The sequence below is a fragment of the Budorcas taxicolor genome, chromosome 5, assembly GCF_023091745.1.
Source record: "Budorcas taxicolor isolate Tak-1 chromosome 5, Takin1.1, whole genome shotgun sequence".
Classification (NCBI taxonomy): Eukaryota; Metazoa; Chordata; class Mammalia; order Artiodactyla; family Bovidae; genus Budorcas; species Budorcas taxicolor.
The window spans coordinates 124,551,496-124,571,075 of NC_068914.1; positions in this window are offsets into that span (position 1 = coordinate 124,551,496).

Below are 19,580 nucleotides of genomic sequence, written 5' to 3' on the forward strand. Positions count from 1 at the left end.
CAAGAGAAAATCAGAAAAGCAGGATAGTAAGATGAATCTAAGTTTCTATGAGATGAAGTAAAAGTCACTCAGTTGACTCTTTGTGATCCCATGGACTATAAGGTCAATGGAATTCTCCAGGCCAGAATATTGGATTAGGTAGCCATTATGCCCTTCTCCAGGGGATCCAACCCAGGGATCCAACCCAGGTCTCCTACATTGCAGGTGGATTCTTTACCAGCTGAGTCAAGAGGGAAGCCCAATAATATTGGAGTGGGTAGCCTATCCCTTCTCCAGTGACTCATCCCAATCCAAGAATTGAACCAGGGTCTCCAAGACTGGCAGATATTGTGAATGGGAAACTTATCACTAACTCTTCAAACAAGATGAAGAGGGTAGGAAATAAATAACCCAGGAGGTTGCATTTATTCATTTATTTAAACAATATTTATTGAGGACTTCTATTTGACCATCACTGTGTTAGGTGTTAGTAGAGTGGGAGAGAAAGGGTTGCTGCAGACCCACAATAGTTGTCCTCAAGGCTTTTGGGTACCGTAGAAGAAATTACTCTAATGATAAGAAACCTGGAACTTCATCAAACAAATTATTTTGAGAATGTTCTTGACTTTTCCACATCCTTTGGGGAGCAACAAAACAGGACCACTGTTTCAAACATGATGACTTAAAATAGTTCTATGGATGTCATTCAACCTAAAAGTTCTGCTGGATTTTTCCATCAGTTATTGTGTTGTCATCTGTTGCCTTATTAGTCTCAACATAAAAGAGTCTTTTTTAAATTAACTTTTTAAATAGAGAATAGTTGATTTACAATGTTGTGTTCATCTCTGCTGTACAGCAAAGTGACCTAGTTATACACAGATAACCATTCTTTTTAATATTCTTATCCATTATGATGTAATCCAGGATACTGAATATGGTCCCCTGTGCTATATGGTAGGACCTTGCTGTTTATCCGAAAGAATCCTTTTGAACTCATGCATGGAATTGACACTCTTTGTGGAGAATGCTTCTTTTCCACTTTGCAGAAAACCTCAACCAATTGGTGTAGCATTTGTAGACTTTCTTGGCTTTGTGTCCCATGCCTACCCAGGCCAGGCGGAATTATTTACTCGGATGGTAAATGTGGACAGAAAAGGTAAGCAGAGCTCTTCCCTCTTCCATTTTCTGGAATGAAAGCTGCCTGCAGGAAGCAAGAGTTCTTGGCTGATAAGAATGCCTAAGTTTGGAATTCCGTACTAGGAAACTCACTTTTCTAGTTGAGGTGACAGAATTATACCTGAGCTTTTTAAACTCCTAAAAGATGATGCTGTTAAAGTGTTGCACTCAATATGTCAACAAATTTGGAAAACTCATCAGTGGCCACAGGACTGGAAAAGGTCAGTTTTCATTCCAAACCCAAAGAAGGGCAGTGCCAAAGAATGTACAAACTACCTTACAATTGCACTCATTCACACGCTAGTTAGGTTATTCTCAAAATCCTTCAAGCTAGGCTTCAGTAGCACATGAACCAAGAACTTCCAGATGTACAAGCTGGTTTAGCAAATACAGTGAAACCAGAGATCAAACTGCCAACATTCGCTGGATCATGGAGAAAGCAAGGGAATTTCAGAAAAAAAAAGACATCTACTTCTGCCTCATTTCCTACACTTAAACCTTTCACTATGTGGATCACAACAAACTGTGGAAAATTCTTAAAGAGATAGGAGTACCAGACCACCTTACCTGTCTCCTGAGAAACCTGTATGCAGGCAAAGAAACAACAATTAGACCTGGAGATGAAACAAATGACTGATCCAAATTTGAAAAAGGAGTACAACAAGCGTGTATATTGTCACCCTGCTTATTTAAATTATATGCAGAGTACATCATGAGAAATACCAGGATGCATGAATCACAAGCTGGATCAAGATTGCCAAGAGAAATATCAACAACCTCAGATATGCTTCTTCATTCTCTGCTGTAATGGCAGAAAAGTGAAGAGGAACTAACGACTCTTGATGAGGGTGAGGGAGGAGAGTGAAAAAGTTGGTTTAAAACTCAACATAAAAAAAGTAAGATCATGTCATCTCATTCCATCACTTCATGGTAAATAGATGGGGGAAAAGTGGAAAAAATGACATCTTTCTTTTCTTGGGCTCCAAAATCACTGTGGACTGTGACTGTGGCCATGAAATTAAAAGATGCTTGCTCCTTGGAAAGAAAACTACGGCAAACCTAGACAGCATATTCAAAAGCAGAGACATCACTTTACCAACCAAGATCCACATAGTCAAAGCTATGGTTTTTTTCCAGTCATGTATGGATGTGAGAGCTTGACCATAAAAAAGGCTAAGAGCCAAAGAATTCATGCCTTTAAACTGTGGTAGTGGAGAATACTCTTGAGAGTTCCTTGGACTGCAAGGAGATCAAACTATTCAATCCTAAAGGAGATCAACCCTGAATATTCATTTGAAGGGCAGATGTTGAAGCTGAAGCTGAAATACTTTGGCCACCTGATGCAGAGAGCTGACTCATTGGAAAAGACCCTGATTCTGGGAGAGATTGAAGGCAAAAGAAGAAGAAGGTGGCAGCAGATGAAATGGTTCGATAGCATCACTGACTCAATGGACATGAGTTTGAGCAAACTCTGGGAGATAATCAAGGACAGGGAAGTGTGGCATGCTGTACTCCACAGGGTTGCAAAGAGTCAGACACTACTTAGTGACTGAGCAACAACAAGCCACAGTCTCCAATAAGCTTTACATAGTATAAAAGTAAAATGTTGGTCTCCACATGGCAACCTCCTTGGTTTATTTATCTCAGTTGGTTCAGAACACTGATAGGCTAAAAAGGGTGTTATTACTGGTCTCTTCCATCATGCCCCCAAATCTGGTGCAATGAATGATGAATTTTGAGAAAAAGAAGGCAGGAAATGAAATTTGCAGGTAAAACAGATCAAAATTAAAAGCAATGACAGCAGTGAAGCTTTTATTCTTAGACTTTAGTGATAGGCATATACGTCTTTGACCTTGACTGCTTTATTTAGTTCTTTAGAAATTTCCCTTCAGAATAGCTTCAATGTCCCAGTTGTCCAAGTATTAGTACAGGGATTGGAAAATTATGACCCACAGGAAAAATATAGCCTGCCTCTTGATTTTGTATATTAAAACCAAGAACTTTCACTGGAATACAGCTAAGTCTATTTATTTTTAAATTTATTTATTAATTTTAATTGGAGGCTAATTACTTTGCAGCATTGTGGTGATTTTTGCCATACATTCACATGAATCAGCCATGGGTATACATGTGTCCCCCACCCTGAATCCCGCTCCCCACCTCCCTCTCCATCCCATCCCTCAGGGTCATCCCAGTGCACCATCCCTGAGCGCCATGTCTCATGCATCAAAGCTGGACTGGCGATCTGTTTCATATATACATGTTTCAATGCTATTCTCTCAAATTATCCCACTCTCATCTTATCCCACAGAGTCCAAAAGTCTGTTCTTTACATCTGTATCTCTTTTTTTGTCTCGCATATAGGGTCATTGTTACCATCTTTCTAAATTTCATATATATACGTTAATATATGGCACTGGTATTTTTCTAACTTACTTCACTCTGTATAATAGGCTCCAGTTTCATCCACCTCATTAGAACTGATTTAAATGCATTCTTTTTAATAGCTGAGTAATACTCCATTGTGTATATGTACCACAGCTTTCTTATCCATTCATCTGCCGATGGACATCTGGTTGCTTCCATGTCCTAGCTACTCTAAACAGTGCTACAATGAACACTGGGGGTACACGTGTCTCTTTCAATTCTGGTGTCCTTGGTGTTTATGCACAGTAGTGGGATTGCTGGGTCATATAGCAGATCTATTTCCAGTTTTTACAGAAATCTCCACACTGTTCTCCATAGTGGCTGTACTAGTTTGCATTCCCACCAACAGTGTAAGAGGGTTCCCTTTTCTCCACACTCTCTCCAACATTTAATATTTGTAGACTTTTTGATAGCAGCCATTCTGACTGGTGTGAGATGGATACCTCTTGGTGGTTTTGATTTGCATTTCTCTGATAATGAGTGATGTTGAGCATCTTTTCATGTGTTTATTAGCAATCTGTATGTCTTCTTTGGAGAAATGTCTGTTTAGTTCTTTGGCCCATTTTTTGATTGGGTCGTTTATTTTTCTGGAATTGAGCTGCATGAGCTGCTTGTATATTTTTGAGATTAGTTCTTGGTTAGTTGCTTCATTTGTTATTATTTTCTCCCATTCTGCTGCTGCTGCTAAGTTGCTTCAGTCGTGTCTGACTCTGCGACCCCATAGACAGCAGCCCACTAGGCTCCCCCGTCCCCGGGATTCTCCAGGCAAGAACACTGGAGTGGGTTGCCATTTCCTTCTCCAATGCATGAAAGTGAAAAGTGAAAGTGAAGTCGCTCAGTCGTGTCTGACTCGTAGCGACCCCATGGACTGCAGCCTACCAGGTTCCTCTGTCCATGGGATTTTCTAGGCAAGAGTACTGGAGTGGTTTGCCATTGCCTCCTCCATCGCCCATTCTAAAGGCTGTCTTTTCACCTTCCTTATAGTTTCCTTCATTGTGCAAAAGCATTTAAGTTTAATTAGGTCCCATTTGTTTATTTTTGCTTTTGTTTCAATTTCTCTGGGAGGTGGGTCATAGAGGATCCTGCTGTGATTATGTCAGAGAGTGCTTTGCCTATGTTCTCCAGGCAAGAATACTGGAGTGGGTTGCCATTTCCTTCTCTGGGAATCTTCCAAACCCAGGAATTGAACCCGGGTCTCCTGCATTGTAGGCAGATTCTTTACTGACTGAGCTACAAGGGAAGCCCCTTAGTCAATGCTAACCACAGGGTTTTAATCTGTTGCCCCTGACACTTCCAGAGCGGTTCCCTCTTCTTTGTTTATTTTGGCTTCCTCTGTTTGCAAGTCTCTTCAGTGTCTAATTTCCGCCCTGACACAAGGGGGTGAAGGTAGTCACTTATTTAAGCTCATTTTTTCAGTTGTGCTGTGGGGAGGGAGGAACACTGCAAACGAATATCACTGGTATGTGTGCGGAGTGCTTGCAATGTATGGACCACACTGGGTTTGCCCCAGCTCATGGCGGCGTGTGCTTTCCCGGTCTACACTGCTCAGACCCCAGTTGCTCTGCAGGGGAACTGTCCAAATTGGGCCCTGCATTTTGTACACTTCCCAGGTCTAACCTGCTCAGGTTCAGGTTCTCAGGTACTCCACAAAGGCACAGACTCAGTTGGGTGTGCGTTTTGTGCCCTTCCCAGGTGAGCAGTTCAGGTGACCAGGTGCTTAGAGAGTGCACAGTCCCAGGTGGACTGTGCTTCTTAATCACCCCCCTGGTCCCAGCCGCTTGGTTTCCCGGGTGCACTACGAGAGCACCGACCTAGATGTGCTGTGTGTCTCCTCTGGGGAGCTGATCTCTGGCTGTGACTCTCCTGGCAGATGTCAACCATACAGGATCCCAGGAAGATTTGGTTAGCAACTGGGAGCCTGCGCACAGTTTAGTGGAGGATGCCTTCTCTGGGGCCAAGATTGCCCTTTGTCTTCCAACTCTGGCTGTCACCCGCCTGCCTCTCTGCCTCTAGTGGGGGAATGGGCCAGTCCACAGCCGGCTAGCTCCCCTTTGGTATTCTCAGTCCTTTGTACTGTGAGCAGGCCAGGTTGAACCTTAGGTTAGAGCTTTTCACAGGAAAGTTCTCTCTATCTCTCTTTTGTTTTCTCTCTCTCTCTGGCTATCCCACAGTTTCAGTTGCTATCTCACGTTAGCTCCCTCAGATTGTCCTCAGGGCATTCAGGCCTGGACCTTACCCTAAGCATTCAACCCATGCCTCCCTGTCCAGCCCCCAATTGCTGGTGGCTGATGCAAGCCTCTGGGCTACTTCTCTGCTGGCAGTTGAGGTTAGGCGCGTATTCTGTGGGTATTTTTTTATTTTTTTTCCTCATGGTTATGTTGCCCGCTGAGATTCCAAAACTCCCCACAGACCCGCCAGTGAGAGAGTTTCCTGGTGTTTGGAAACTTCTCCTCCTTCACAACTCCCTCCCCAGGACAGGTCTCCATCCCTAACTCTTTTGTCTCTCTTTTCATCTTTTATATTTTGTCCTACCTCCTTTCGAAGAGAATGGGCTTCCTTTCTGGGTGTCTGGTGTCCTCCAACAGCGTTCAGACGTTGTTTTGTGGAAGTTGCTCAGCATTCAAATTATCTTTTGATGAATTTGTGTGGGAGAAAGTGGTCTCCCCGTCCGATTCCTCAGCCATCTTAGGACCGCTCCCAGCTAAGTCTATTTATTTACATACAGTCTGTCTCTTTTCATATGATAACGGAAATGTTGAGAGGTTGCAATAGAAATCATACGGCCCATTGTTGTTGTTCAGTCACCCAGTCGTGTCTGGGCTCTTTGTGACTCCACGGACTGCAGCACACCAGGTTTCCCTATCCTTCACTATCTCCCAGAGTCTGCTCAAACTCATGTCCATTCAGTCAGTGATGCTATCCAACTGTCTCATACTTTGTTGTCCCCTTCTCTTCCTGCCTTCAATTTTTCCCAGCATCAGGATCTTTTTCAATGAGTTGGCTGTTCACATCAGGTGGCCAAAATATTGCAGCTTCAGCTTCAGCATCAGTCCTTCCGGTGAATGTTCAGGGTTGATCTCCCTTAAGATTGACTAGTTTAACCTCCTTGCTCTCCAAAGGCAATTCAGGAGTCTTCTCCATCACCGAATTTGAAGGTATCAATTCTTTGGTGTTCTGCCTTCTTTATGGTCCAGCTCTCACAACCATATGTGATCACTGGGAAGACCATAGCCTTGACTATACGGACCTTTGTTGGCAGAGTAATGGCTCTGTTTTTCAACACACTGACTAGGTTTGTCATCACTTTCCTGTCAAGAAGCAATTGTCTTCTGATTTCAGGGCTGCAAGTCACTGTCCACAGTGATTTTGGAGCCCAAGAAGAGGAAATCTGTTACTATTTCCATCTTCTCCCCTTCCATTTACCATGCAGTAATTGGCCATATATATATGATCCATAAGCCTGAAATATTTACTATCTGTCCCGTTACAGAGAAGTTTATCAACCCATGGATTAATGGGTTTAATAGTCTGATACCCTCTGCTGTACTTCTCAGCCAGTTGTGTAAACCGTTAAGAAATTTTGGTCTTGAAATATCAAGTATTAGAGCTTATCCTGGGCCAAGCAGGATTAACCCCCAAATTGGGTGACATCTGCTTTTTAGCTACCATGTGCTAATTACACATGTGAATCTTGGAGCTCTATATTGCAGCTTTACCCACAGAAAGGAAGAGTACTTTACTGTGGAGCAAGTAAGAAATGAGAGTCTCTACTATACCATAATGTAGATAAAACCTGCACTTGGGCAAGAGTAGAAGGAAAGCTGGCAGAAATCTTCACTAAAATAAAAACCAAAAAAATAATATAACAGAAACCTTCCCCTTGAGAAATATGCTGACACAAAAGTAGCACAAACACCAAGGTCATTGATATAGACCTCACAGGAAGCTTCAGATGAATCAATTTTAGTTTAAGAAACAATTTCCTCCCTAAAAGTGGCAAAAAAAAAGAAAAAAAAATCCTACATAGCTAAGATGTGGTCTGATTTAAATATTTGTTAAAATGTGGCTGGAAAAGGAGGTAAGGGTAACAAGTTAAAAATGATTACCAAGTTAGGAATTTGACAGAGACTTAAAGAACCCTAATAGAAGAAAAGTTGTATTAAATGTTAAATGATAACTTGCTGAAAGAGAATAACAGTATCCAGAAGGACTCATGATTTGAAGCTCACAAGGTAAATCACCTGTGTTTGAGTGGACCGAGAGTCCATGTGAAACAGAACTGGACATGCTACAAAGGGAGGAGGCAGAGCCCTTCCAGATGTAAGAATGTCCAAAGGATATCTCCAACACACCAAGCCAACTATGTTCCAAAATCTCGGTTGGGAAAAATATATCAGCCCTGAGAAAGATAACTGGGCCAACAGCCTCACTGTGTCCAAATGAAGGAGGTATCCGGATTCTGTGGAGCTCATCTTAATGCTCACACGAGCTACAGCTGTAGTTTATGGCCTTATTCAGCCTATTCCATTTATATAATCCCAATTCAAAGAACCAGGATACTCATAAGCCCCACTACATAAAAGGCAAGATGGTACCCATCGCAGATCAACATGAAAGCTGAAGAAATAGCTCAAAGTTGTCCAAGTACCTGGGGTCCTGATTTTCCTGACTATAACACCTGAGGTCAAAAGATTTTGGTTTGAATGTCATTTTCAACACACAAAACTGAAAACTGACAGGGTTAGTCTCAGTCGTGTCTGACTCTTTACAACCCCATGGACTGTAGCCCTCCAGGCTCCTCTGTCCGTGGAATTCTGTTCAAGAATGTGGGAGTAGATAGCCATTCTCTTCTCCAGGAGATCTTTCTGACCCAGGGTGAATCCAGGTCCCTGCATTGCAGGTGATTCCTTACCATCTGAGCCACCAGGGAAGCCCTTTCAACACATGCATTTAAGAAAAATGTTTTATATTTTCTAAAACTTGGTTTCCTCTTTGAAATGGAAAAACACCTACTCACAAGGTTTTAGATGAGATTAAATTTGATGCTGTATGTGAATCTATCTTGTGCCATTTCAGTCAATATGAGGTACTCAATGTTTAGGGAATTCTATTTCATTCCTACCTGTCTTTTAAAAGAAGACAGCAGGAAAAAAGTGATAGCTGCAAACCTAGATTCAGTGGAAAATGTGTGTCAGTGTCCTTCCAATCCCATTGTTCATTAAAACAAGCAAAAAAGATACGTTTAGAAGTTAAGATTGTAGTAGACACTATGTCTAATACAACTTTTCTAGATTTCCCATTAAATTAAAACATTCATGGGTTTAAACAAAACAGACAGCACTGCAAATCAGGGGCCACAACTTCCAGGATCGAATACCTGGTGATCTGAGGTGAAGTTGATGTAATAATAATAGAAATAAAGTTCACAATAAATGTAATGCACTTGAATCATCCTGAAACCATGCACCAAGCTGGTCCATGGGAAAAGTGTCTTCCACGAAAACAGTCCCTACTGCCAAAAGGTTGGGGACAGATGCTACAAATAAAAAATAAGAAAAGACTGTAGCGCATAATGCAGGGAGAATTTCCACTGAATGGATTATCCATAAGAATAGAATGAAATGTATATTCTCAGCTTGTTGCTCAGTCAGTAAGTCATGTCTGACTCTTTGCAACCTCATGGAATGCAGCGCATCAGGATCCTCTGTCTTCCATTATCTCCTGAAGCTTCCTCAAATTCATGTCCATCAAGTCAGTGATGCTATCTAACCATCTCATCCTCTGCCATCTCCTTCTCCTTTTGCCTTCACTCTTTCCCAACATCAAGATCTTTTCCAATAAGTCAGATCTTTGCATCAAGTGGCCAAAATATTGCAGCTTCAGCTTCAGCATCAGTCCTTCCAATGACTATTCAGGGTTGATTTCCTTTAGGATTGACTGGTTGAATCTCCTTGCAGTCCAGGAAACTCTCAAGAGTCTTCTCCAGCACCACAATTCAAAAGCATCAATTCTTCCATGCTCAACCTTCTTTAAGGTTCAACTCTCACATCCATGTATGACTACCAGAAAAACCATAGCTTTGACTATATTGTCCTTTGTTGGCAAAGTGATGTCTCTGCTTTTTAATATGCTGTCTAGGTTTGTCATTGCTTTCCTTCCAAAGAGCAAATGTCTTTTAATTTTGTGGCTGCAGTTACAGTCCACAGTGATTTTGTAGCCCAAGAAAGTAAAGTCTGTCACTGCTTCCACTTTTTCCCCTTCTATTTGCCGTGAAGTGATGAGACTGGATGCCATGATCTTAGTTCTTTTAATGTTGAGTTTCAAACCAGCTTTTTCACTCTCCTCTCTCACCCTCATCAAGAGATTCCTTAGTTCCTCTTCACTTTCTTCCATTACAGTGGTATCATCTGCATATCTGAGATTGTTGATATTTCTCCCAACAATCTTGATTCCAGTTTTTGTTTCATCCAGCCCAACATTTCTCATGATGTACTCTGCATAGAAGTTAAATAAGCAGGGTTACAATACACTGCCTTGTCATGCTCCTTTCCCAGTATTGAACCAGTCATTTGTTCATGTTGCTTCTTGACCTGCCAACAGGTTTTTCAAGAGACAGGTAAGGTGGTCTGGTATTCCCATCTCTTTAAGAATTTTCCACGGTTTCTTGTGATCCAAACAGCCAAAGGCTTGAGCTAGTCAATGAAGTAGATGTTTTACTGGAATTTCCTTGCTTTCTCTATGATCCAGAAAGTGTTGGCAATTTCATCTCTGGTTCCTCTGCCTTTTCTAAAGCCAGCATGTAAATCTGAATTTTCTGTTCTCATAATGCTGAAGCCTAGCTGCATTATTTGGCATTTCCCTTTTTGGGGATTGGAATAAAAGCTGACATTTTCCAGTACTGTGGCCACTGCTGAGTTTTCCATATTTGCTGGCTTATTGAGTGCAACACTTTAACAGCATCGTCTTTAGGATCTGAAATTCCAGCTCAGCTGGAATTCCATCACCTCCACTAACATTGTTCATAGTAATGCTTTCTCGACTTTCAAGGCCCATCTGGCTTTAGGTGAGTGGTCACACCATCATGGTTATCTATGTCATTTACATGGTTCTTGTATAGTTCTTTTGTGTATTCTTGCCACCACTTCTTAATTTCTTCTGCTTCTCTTAGGTCCTTGCTCTTTCTGTCCTTTATTGTTCCCATTGTTGCATGAAATATTTCCTTGGTATTGCTAATTTTCTTGAAGAGATCTCTAGTCTTTCCCATTCTTTGTTTTACTCTATTTCTATGCATTTTTTTTTTTCATTTCAGAAGACCTTCCTATCTCTTCTTGTTATTCTCTGAAGCTCTGCATTCAGTTAGATATATCTTTCCCCTTCTCCCTTGCTTTTCACTTCTCTTCTTCCTAAGCTATTTATAGGCCTCCTCAGACAATCACTTTGCCTTCTTGCATTTTCTTTGACATGGTTTTGGTCACTGCCTCCTATACAATGTCATGAACCTCTAATTGCAGTTCTTCAGGCAGTCTGTCTACCAGATCTAATCCCTTGAATCCATTCATCATTTCCACTGTATAAGAGATTTGATTTAGGTCATACCTGAAAGGTCCTGTGGTTTTCCCATTTCTTCAATTTATGACTGAATTTTGCAATAAGGAAATCATGATCTGAGCAACAGTCAGATCCAGGTCTTGTTTTTACTGACTCTAGAGAGATCCTCCATCTTTGTCTGCAGAGAACATAATCAATATGATTTCTATTAGTAATTGCCCTCTACTCTTCTCCAGTAGAGTATTGGACACCTTCTGACTTGGGGGACTCATCTTCTGGTATCTTTTTTTTTTTTTTTTTTTTTGCCTTTTCATACTGTTCATGGGGTTCTTGAGGCAACAGTACTGGAGTGAGTTGCCATTTCCTCCTCCAGTGATCCATGTTTTGTCAGAACTCTTCACTATGACTCACCCACCTTGGGTAACCCTGCATGGTATGGCTCATAGCTTGGGGCTTACCAGGTGGTGCAGTGGTAAAGAATCCACCTGCCAGCTCAGGAGATGCAAGAGACACGGGTTCAGTCTGTGGGTCAAGAATGGCAACCTGTTCCAGTACTCTTGCCTGGAAAATTCCATGAACAGAGGAGCCTAGTGGGCTACAGTTCATGGGTTCACAAAAACTTGGACACAGCTGGGCGACTGAGCACACACACATTGAAAGAATATTTCTTATTTTTCCTTCATGGATGACAGCCTTGTTGTGGTGAAGGGCTTCCATAACTTGCATAATTCTCAGATTACACAACATATACTCCACCCTTTGAATCAGAACTGAACAGAGGGCCCCAAAGTAGGTAATAAAACTTTGCCCCAACACAAAGGGTGAAAGAGAGTGTGTAAAATTCAGGAAGACAACAGTACACTTCACAAATGCTTAGGAACTGTGTGTCAGGCAAAAGCATTGCTCCCCCATTCTATTCATTCCTTCTCCCAAATCAGCACCTTTTCCTTGTTATAAAGCCTATATCCTGGGATTGAGACAGGCTGGGACCTGGGGCCTGGAATCCTTTGCTGCAGCTTGTACCTGGACAAACATCTCCTTGACCAACAAATACAAAGAAACTATAAAGGACTAAAAATAACTGTGTGCATGCACAGTTGGGGCAAATTCTGGACAGCAAGATACAAAAAGAGTGAAAAAAGTCCTCAACTGTGACTTCTGAAGAGCTTGGAGCAAAAACAGGGTGTTGGGAGAAAAAGCAGTGTACTGTGCATGACATCTGCACTCAACACCACCAAAGGGGTTGGAAAGCCCTAAACTTGCCTAAGCCACCCCTGTGGCCTGATCCCTGAACATACCCATACCATCAGCCTATATAAGACACTGGCTCACCACTCTCACCCTGCATCCAGGAGCAAGCAAGGGAACATGTTACTCATTTTGACTCTCTTCTGTGGCCACAGAAGCTCCCATATAGTCTTGCCTGAATTTCTTGACTAGACTTCTACCAATTGCTATTGATTGGGGAAGGCCAAGAACCCTGATTGGTGTCAGGATAACTGAGTCATCTAAGGAAAAGTTTTATAAGAAAGGATGTAAAGAGGAAGCATACTGGGCATAACAGGTGCTGGGGTGAAGTATTTCAAGTTCTATATTGTTTAAAAGACTGCTGTCATCTGCACCTGAATCTCTAGCTTAGTAATAGGACCAGACAATCTGAGTAGAAGAAGATGCCTACCTACTTACGAGCTGCACATTCACAACATGTGAATGCCTACTGGGCATCACACTGGACAGGTGGTAAAAAGCATCCTTAATGTCAGGAGATGAGCTGGGATGGGGGTAGATAGGTATGCTGGGATAGAGCTTCTAATTCCTCATTAGAATAGACATTGATGGAAACAGAGAATTGCTTTAGAACATTTGTCTACTCTGACAGCAAATCCCAGGCCTGAAGGGACTTGTCAATAAAGTATTGACAAATAAATTAAGAAAATAAATAAAGCCTACAAAAAGACAGCAACAGAAATTCAATGAAAAAGATCCTTGAAAATTTAAAAATTATAATTTCAATGTTATATAGTATATATATATAATTACATGCAATGATAATATTTCAAAATACATAAAAATAAAAATGCTAGTGTATCAATTATTTGTTGCTATGTAACAATGTTATCACAAACTCAATGACTTGAATCAACACATATTTATTATCTCATACTTTCTATGGTTCAGGAGTCCAGGCATATCTTAGAAGGGCCCTTTTTTCAGTGACTCACAAGACAGCAATCAAGATATCAGTCAAGACTTGTTCTCTTATCCTAGCAAAGGACCCATTTTGAAGCTCACTAGGTCGCTGGCAAGATTTAGTTCCTTCTGGTTGTAGGACTGAAAGCCTCAGCTTCTTGCTGGCTCTTTGCGAGTCCACTCTCAGCTCTTCATGGATACCTGTGATTCCAGCCATGTGAGATCCTCCAACATGACTGCTTCACAAAGCTGGCAAAGCAGAGAGAGGCCCCAGTGAAATGAGAGCAACTATCCTGTATAAGAACTATACAAAAAAGATCTTCACAACCAAGATAACATCTATTTCTGCTTTATTGACTATGCCAAAGACTTTGACTGTGTGGATCACAATAAACTGCGGAAAATTCTGAAACAGATGGGAATACCAGACCACCTGATCTGCCTCTTGAGAAACCTATATGCAGGTCAGGAAGCAACAGTTTGAACTGGACATGGAACAACAGACTGCTTCTGAATACGGAAAGGAGTACATCAAGGCTGTATATTGTCACCCTGCTTATTTAACTTAGATGCAGAGTACATCATGAGAAATGCCGGGCTGGAAGAAACACAAGCTGGAATCAAGATTGCCGGGAGAAATATCAATAACCTCAGATATGCAGATGACACCACCCTTATGGCAGAAAGTGAAGAGGAACTCAAAAGCCTCTTCATGAAAGTGAAAGTGGAGAGTGAAAAACTTGGTTTAAAGCTCAACATTCAGAAAATGAAGATCATGGCATCCGGTCCCATCACTTCATGGGGAATAGATGAGGAAACAGTGGAAACAGTGTCAGACTTTATTTTTGGGGCTCCAAAATCACTGCAGATGGTGACTGCAGCCATGAAATTAAAAGATGCTTACTCCTTGGAAGAAAATTTATGACCAACCTAGATAGTATATTCAAAAGCAGAGACATTACTTTGCCGACTAAGGTCCGTCTAGTCAAGGCTATGGTTTTTCCAGTGGTCATGTATGGATGTGAGAGTTGGACTGTGAAGAAAGCTGAGCACCAAAGAATTGATGCTTTCGAACTGTGGTGTTGGAGAAGACTCTTGAGAGTCCCTTGGACTGCAAGGAGATCCAACCAATCTATTCTGAAGGAGATCAGCCCTGGGTGTTCTTTGGAGGGAATGATGCTGAAGCTGAAACTCCAGTACTTTGGCCACCTCATGCAAATAGTTGACTCATTGGAAAAGACTCTGATGCTGGGAGGGATTGGGGGCAGGAGCAGAAGGGGATGACAGAGGATGAGATGGCTGGATGTCATCCCTGACTCGATGGACATGAGTCTGAGTGAACTCCGGGAGTTGGTGATGGACAGGGAGGCCTGGCGTGCTGTGATTCATGGGGTCGCAAAGAGTCAGACACGACTGAGCGACTGAACTGAACTGAACTGAACTGATCCTGTGTAATGTAGTCACATACATCCTCACTTTTGCCATATTTTAATAGTTAGAAACAAGTTATATTTTTTGTCCACATCCAAGGGAGGAATCACACAAAGGCATGAAGATGAGGAAGCGGGTACAGAGAGCCACCTTAAGAGTCTACTACAAACTGCCCTTTGGTTCCCAGTTATTCCTATCCTTGGTATCTGCAAAATAGATTCACTTTCTTCAAAAGATCTTGCCCTGTACATATTGTATGGTGTTGAGCAGCATCCTTGGCCCTATTCACCAGCTGCCAGCAGCACCTTTCCCTAGCTGTGACAACAAAAATGTCTCCATGAATGCTCACTTATGGACTCTTTGCTTCCCCATAGACTGTAGCCCACCAGGCTCCTCTGTCCATGGGATTTTCCAGGAAACAATACAGGAGTGGATTGCCATGTCCTACTCCAGGGGATCTTCCTAACCCACAGATCAAACCCACATCTCTTATGTCTGCTGAACTGCTGGGCAGATTCTTTACCACTGTGCCACTTGCAAAGCCAAATATATTGCTAAATGTCCCATGGGGATAGGGGACTAAATGACCATTGGTTGAGGACAATGACCTAGAAAACTGCACTTTTAACAGTAACTGTGTAAGAGAAAAAATAAATAAAAATCATCTTCCCTGTGATCTAAAATATATACTAAGGACTTGGATTGTGAAAGTGAGAGTCACTCAGTTGTGTCTGACTCTTTGAGACTGCATGGACTATGCAGTCCATGAAATTCTCTAGGCCAGAATACTGGAGTGGGTAGGCTTTCCTTTCTCCAGGGGATCTTCCCAACCCAGGGATCGAGCCCAGGTCTCCCATATTGCAGGCCAATTCTTTACCAACTGAGTCACAAGGGAATCCCAAGAATACTGGAGTGGGTAGCCTATTCCTTCTCCAGGGGATCTTCCCAACCCAGGAATCAAATCAGGGTCTCCTGCATTGCAGGTGGTTTCTTAACCAACTGAGCTATCAGAATTGGATTAGTATCCATTAAAAATAAGTAGGTTGAAATAATAGCACACACAGAAGCGCTGGCCCAAGGTTTAAATTTTTAAAAAGCAGAACATAGGGAGAGAACAAGATGGCGGGGGAGTAGGGGGATGTGGTGTACACTTCTCTCCACAGATGCATCAGGAATATACCTTCAGACACAGAAGTGCATGCAGAACACCAGCTGAGAGTGGACAGGAGTACCTGACCAATGGAAAAGAATATATTGAACCATGCAAAACTTGGTAGGACAAAGGAATTAGGGAGAAAAAGAGGAACGTTAGTAGGATTGGACTTGTGCTCTGCGGGTGGGGGAACTGAAGCAGGGATCCGATCCCCACATCAGGGCAATTGTCTGAGTCAGAAGAGAAACATTTAAGGCTGAGAGTGAAACAGTTCATCTGTGGCAGCCTAAATGGAATGAGAATTAGACAGTCCTTGATGCAGCCATACATAACGCAGACAGGAACGCTGGAACCCTGGAAGTGCAGCGTCTGGGAGCTGGAGTTTAGGGATGGTGGAGCAATCCCAGGGTGAGGAATGCTGTTGACTGTGGAGACGGTTGAAGGGTATGTGAGGGAGGAGATCGTGGTGGGAAATGCCAGTGGAGGAAAGCCAGGCAGCCATGGAAGCAAAACAATACTCCTGAGTCACACATGGGGGTGGAGCCATCACCATAGCCTCTCTCCCCACACACCAGGATTGGCAGTTGAACAATAGAGAGGCTGGCCCATCAAATGCATGATGAACTGAACTACAGAGTAGGCACCCAGCCAGACGGACCCCTTTATATGACTGACACACCAAGCAACAGAGAAGGACCCCAGGCAAGGGAACCCTGTAAGTGCCTGAATGGGCAGAGCTACAGAGAAAGACTGGCTGAAAAGGCCTTCTGATTGCCAGCTACAAGAGCATGAAAAAAGACTCTGATAGGGCCATAACTCCTGCAGTGTAGGCAGTCTACGTCCGTGCACACTTGGTGCTGCCAGGGACCCTGCAAACCAAGCAGCTGTGCCACCTTCATGCTCAACTCTCACTGGGGTAGAGTGACACAGGCAAAAAAAATCTTGCATCTATGTGTGCAGGGTCACTTCAGCTGTGTCCAACTCTTTGCAACTCTGTGGACTGTGGTCTACCAGGGGTCTTGATCATGGAGGATGTTTCTCTAGGCAAGAATACTGGAGCGTATTGGCCATACTTGTTGCCATGCCCTTCTTCATTTCAGTTCAGTCGCTCAGTCGTGTCCAACTCTGCAAATTCATGGACTGCAGCACAGCAGGCCTCCTGTCCATCAACAACTCCCAGAGTTTACTCAAACTCATGTCCATTGTGTTGGTGATGCCACCCAACCATCTCATCCTCTGTTATCCCCTTCTCCTCCTGCCTTCAATATATCCCAGGATCAGGGTCTTTTCAAATGAGTCAGTTCTTGCCATCCGGTGGCCAAAGTATTGGAATTTCAGCTTCAGCATCAGTCCTTCCAATGAATATTCAGGACTTATTTCTTTTAGGATCTCTTCTTGATTGGATCTCCTTGCAGTGCAAAGGACTCTCAAGAGTCTTCTCCAATACCATAGTTCAAAAGCATCAATTCTTCAGTGCTCAGCTTTCTTTATAGTCCAACTCTCTCATCCATACAAGACTACTGGAAAAACCATAATTTTGACTAGATAGACCTTTGTTGCCAAAGTAATGTCTCTACTTTTTAATATGTTGTGGCTTGGTCATAACTTTTCTTCCAAGGAGCAGGCATCATTTAATTTCATGGCTGCTGTCACCATCTGCAGTGATTTTGGAGCCCCCACCCCAAAAAAACGTCTCTCACTGTTTACATAGCTTCTCCATCTATTTGCCATGAAGTGATGGAACTAGATGCCATGATCTTAGTTTTCTGAATGTTGAATTTTAGACCAACTTTTTCACGCTTCTCTTTTGCTTTCATCAAGAGGCTCTTTAGTTCTTCTCTTTCTGCCATAGGTGTCATCTGCTTATCTGAAGTTATTGATTCCAGTTTGTGCATCATTAGCCCAGCATTTCTCATGATGTACTCTGCATATAAGTAAAATGAGCAGGGTGACAATCTACAGCCATGACATACTCTTTTCCCAATTAGGAACCAGTCTACAGTTCCATGTCCAGCTCTAATTGTTGCTCCCTGATATGCATATAGATGTCTCAGGAGGCAGGTCAGATGGTCTGGTAATGTCAACTCTTTAAGAATTTTCCACAGTTTGTTGTGATCCACACAGTCAAAGGCTTTGGCATAGTCAATAAGGCAGAAGTAGATGTTTTTCTGGAACTCTGTTGCTTGTTTGATAATCCAACAGCTATTGGCAATTTGATCTCTGGTTCCTCTGTCTTTTGTAAATGAACCTTGAACATCTGCAAATTCATGATTCATGTACTGTTGAAGCTTGGCTTGGAGAATTTTGAGCATTACTTTACTAGCATGGGAAATGAATGGAATTGTGAGGTAGTTTGAGCATTCTTTGGCATTGCCTTTTTGGGGGGTTGGAATGAAAACTGACCTTTTTCAGTCCTGTGGCCACTGCTGAGTTTTCCAAATTTGCTGTCATATTCAGTGCAGCACTTGCACAGCATCATCTTTTAGGATTTGGAATAACTCAACTGGAATTCCTTCACCGCCACTAGCTTTGTTCATAGTGATGCTTCCTAAGTCACACTTGACTTCGCATTCCAGGATGTCTGGCTCTAGATGAGTGATCACACCGTCGTGGTTATCTGAATCATGAAGAACTTTTTTGTATAGTTCTTCTGTGTATTCTCGCCACCTCTTCTTGATATCTTCTGCTTCTGTTAGGTCCATACCATTTCTGTCCTTTATTGAGCCCATTTTTGCATGAAATGTTCCCTTAGTATCTCTAATTTTCTTGAAGATTTCTCTAGTCTTTCCCACTCTATTGTTTTCCTCTGCTGCTGCTGCTAAGTTGCTTCAGTCGTGTCCCACTCTGTGAGACCCCATAGATGGCAGCCCCCAAGGCTCCCCCGTCCCTGGGATTCTCCAGGCAAGAACACTGGAGTGGGTTGCCATTTCCTTCTCCAATGCATGAAAGTGAAAATTGAAAGTGAAGTCGCTTAGTCTTGTCTGGCTCTTAGCGACCCCATGGACTGCAGCCTACCAGGCTCATCTGTCCATGGGATTTTCCAGGCAACAGTACCGGAGTGGGTTGCTATTGCCTTCTCCATTGTTTTCCTCTATTTCTTTGCATTGATCACTGAGGAAGGCTTTCTTATGTCTCCTTGCTATTCCATGGAACTCTGCATTCAGATGGATATATCTTTCCTTTTCTCCTTTGCCTTTCACTTCTCTTCTTTTCACAGCTATTTGTAAGGCCTTCTCACACAACCATTTTGCCTTTTTGCATTTCCTTTTCTTGGAGATGGTCTTGATCCCTGCCTTCTGTATAGTGTCAGGAACCTCTGTCCATAGTTCATCAGGCACTCTGTCTATCAGATCTAATGCCTTGAATCTATTTGTCACTTCCACTGTATAATCATAAGGGATTTGATTTAGGTCATACCTGAATGGTCTAGTGGTTTTCACTGCTTTCTTAAATTTAAGTCTAAATTTGACAACAAGGAGTTCATGATTTGAGCCACATTCAGCTCCCAGTCTTGTTTTTGCTTACTGTATACAACTTCTCCATCTTTGCCTGCAAAGAATATAATCAATCTGATTTCAATATTGACCATCTGCTGATGTCCATGTGTAGAGTCTTCTTTTGTGTTGTTGGAAGAGGGTGTTTGCTATGACCAGTGTGTTCTGTTGATAAAACTCTA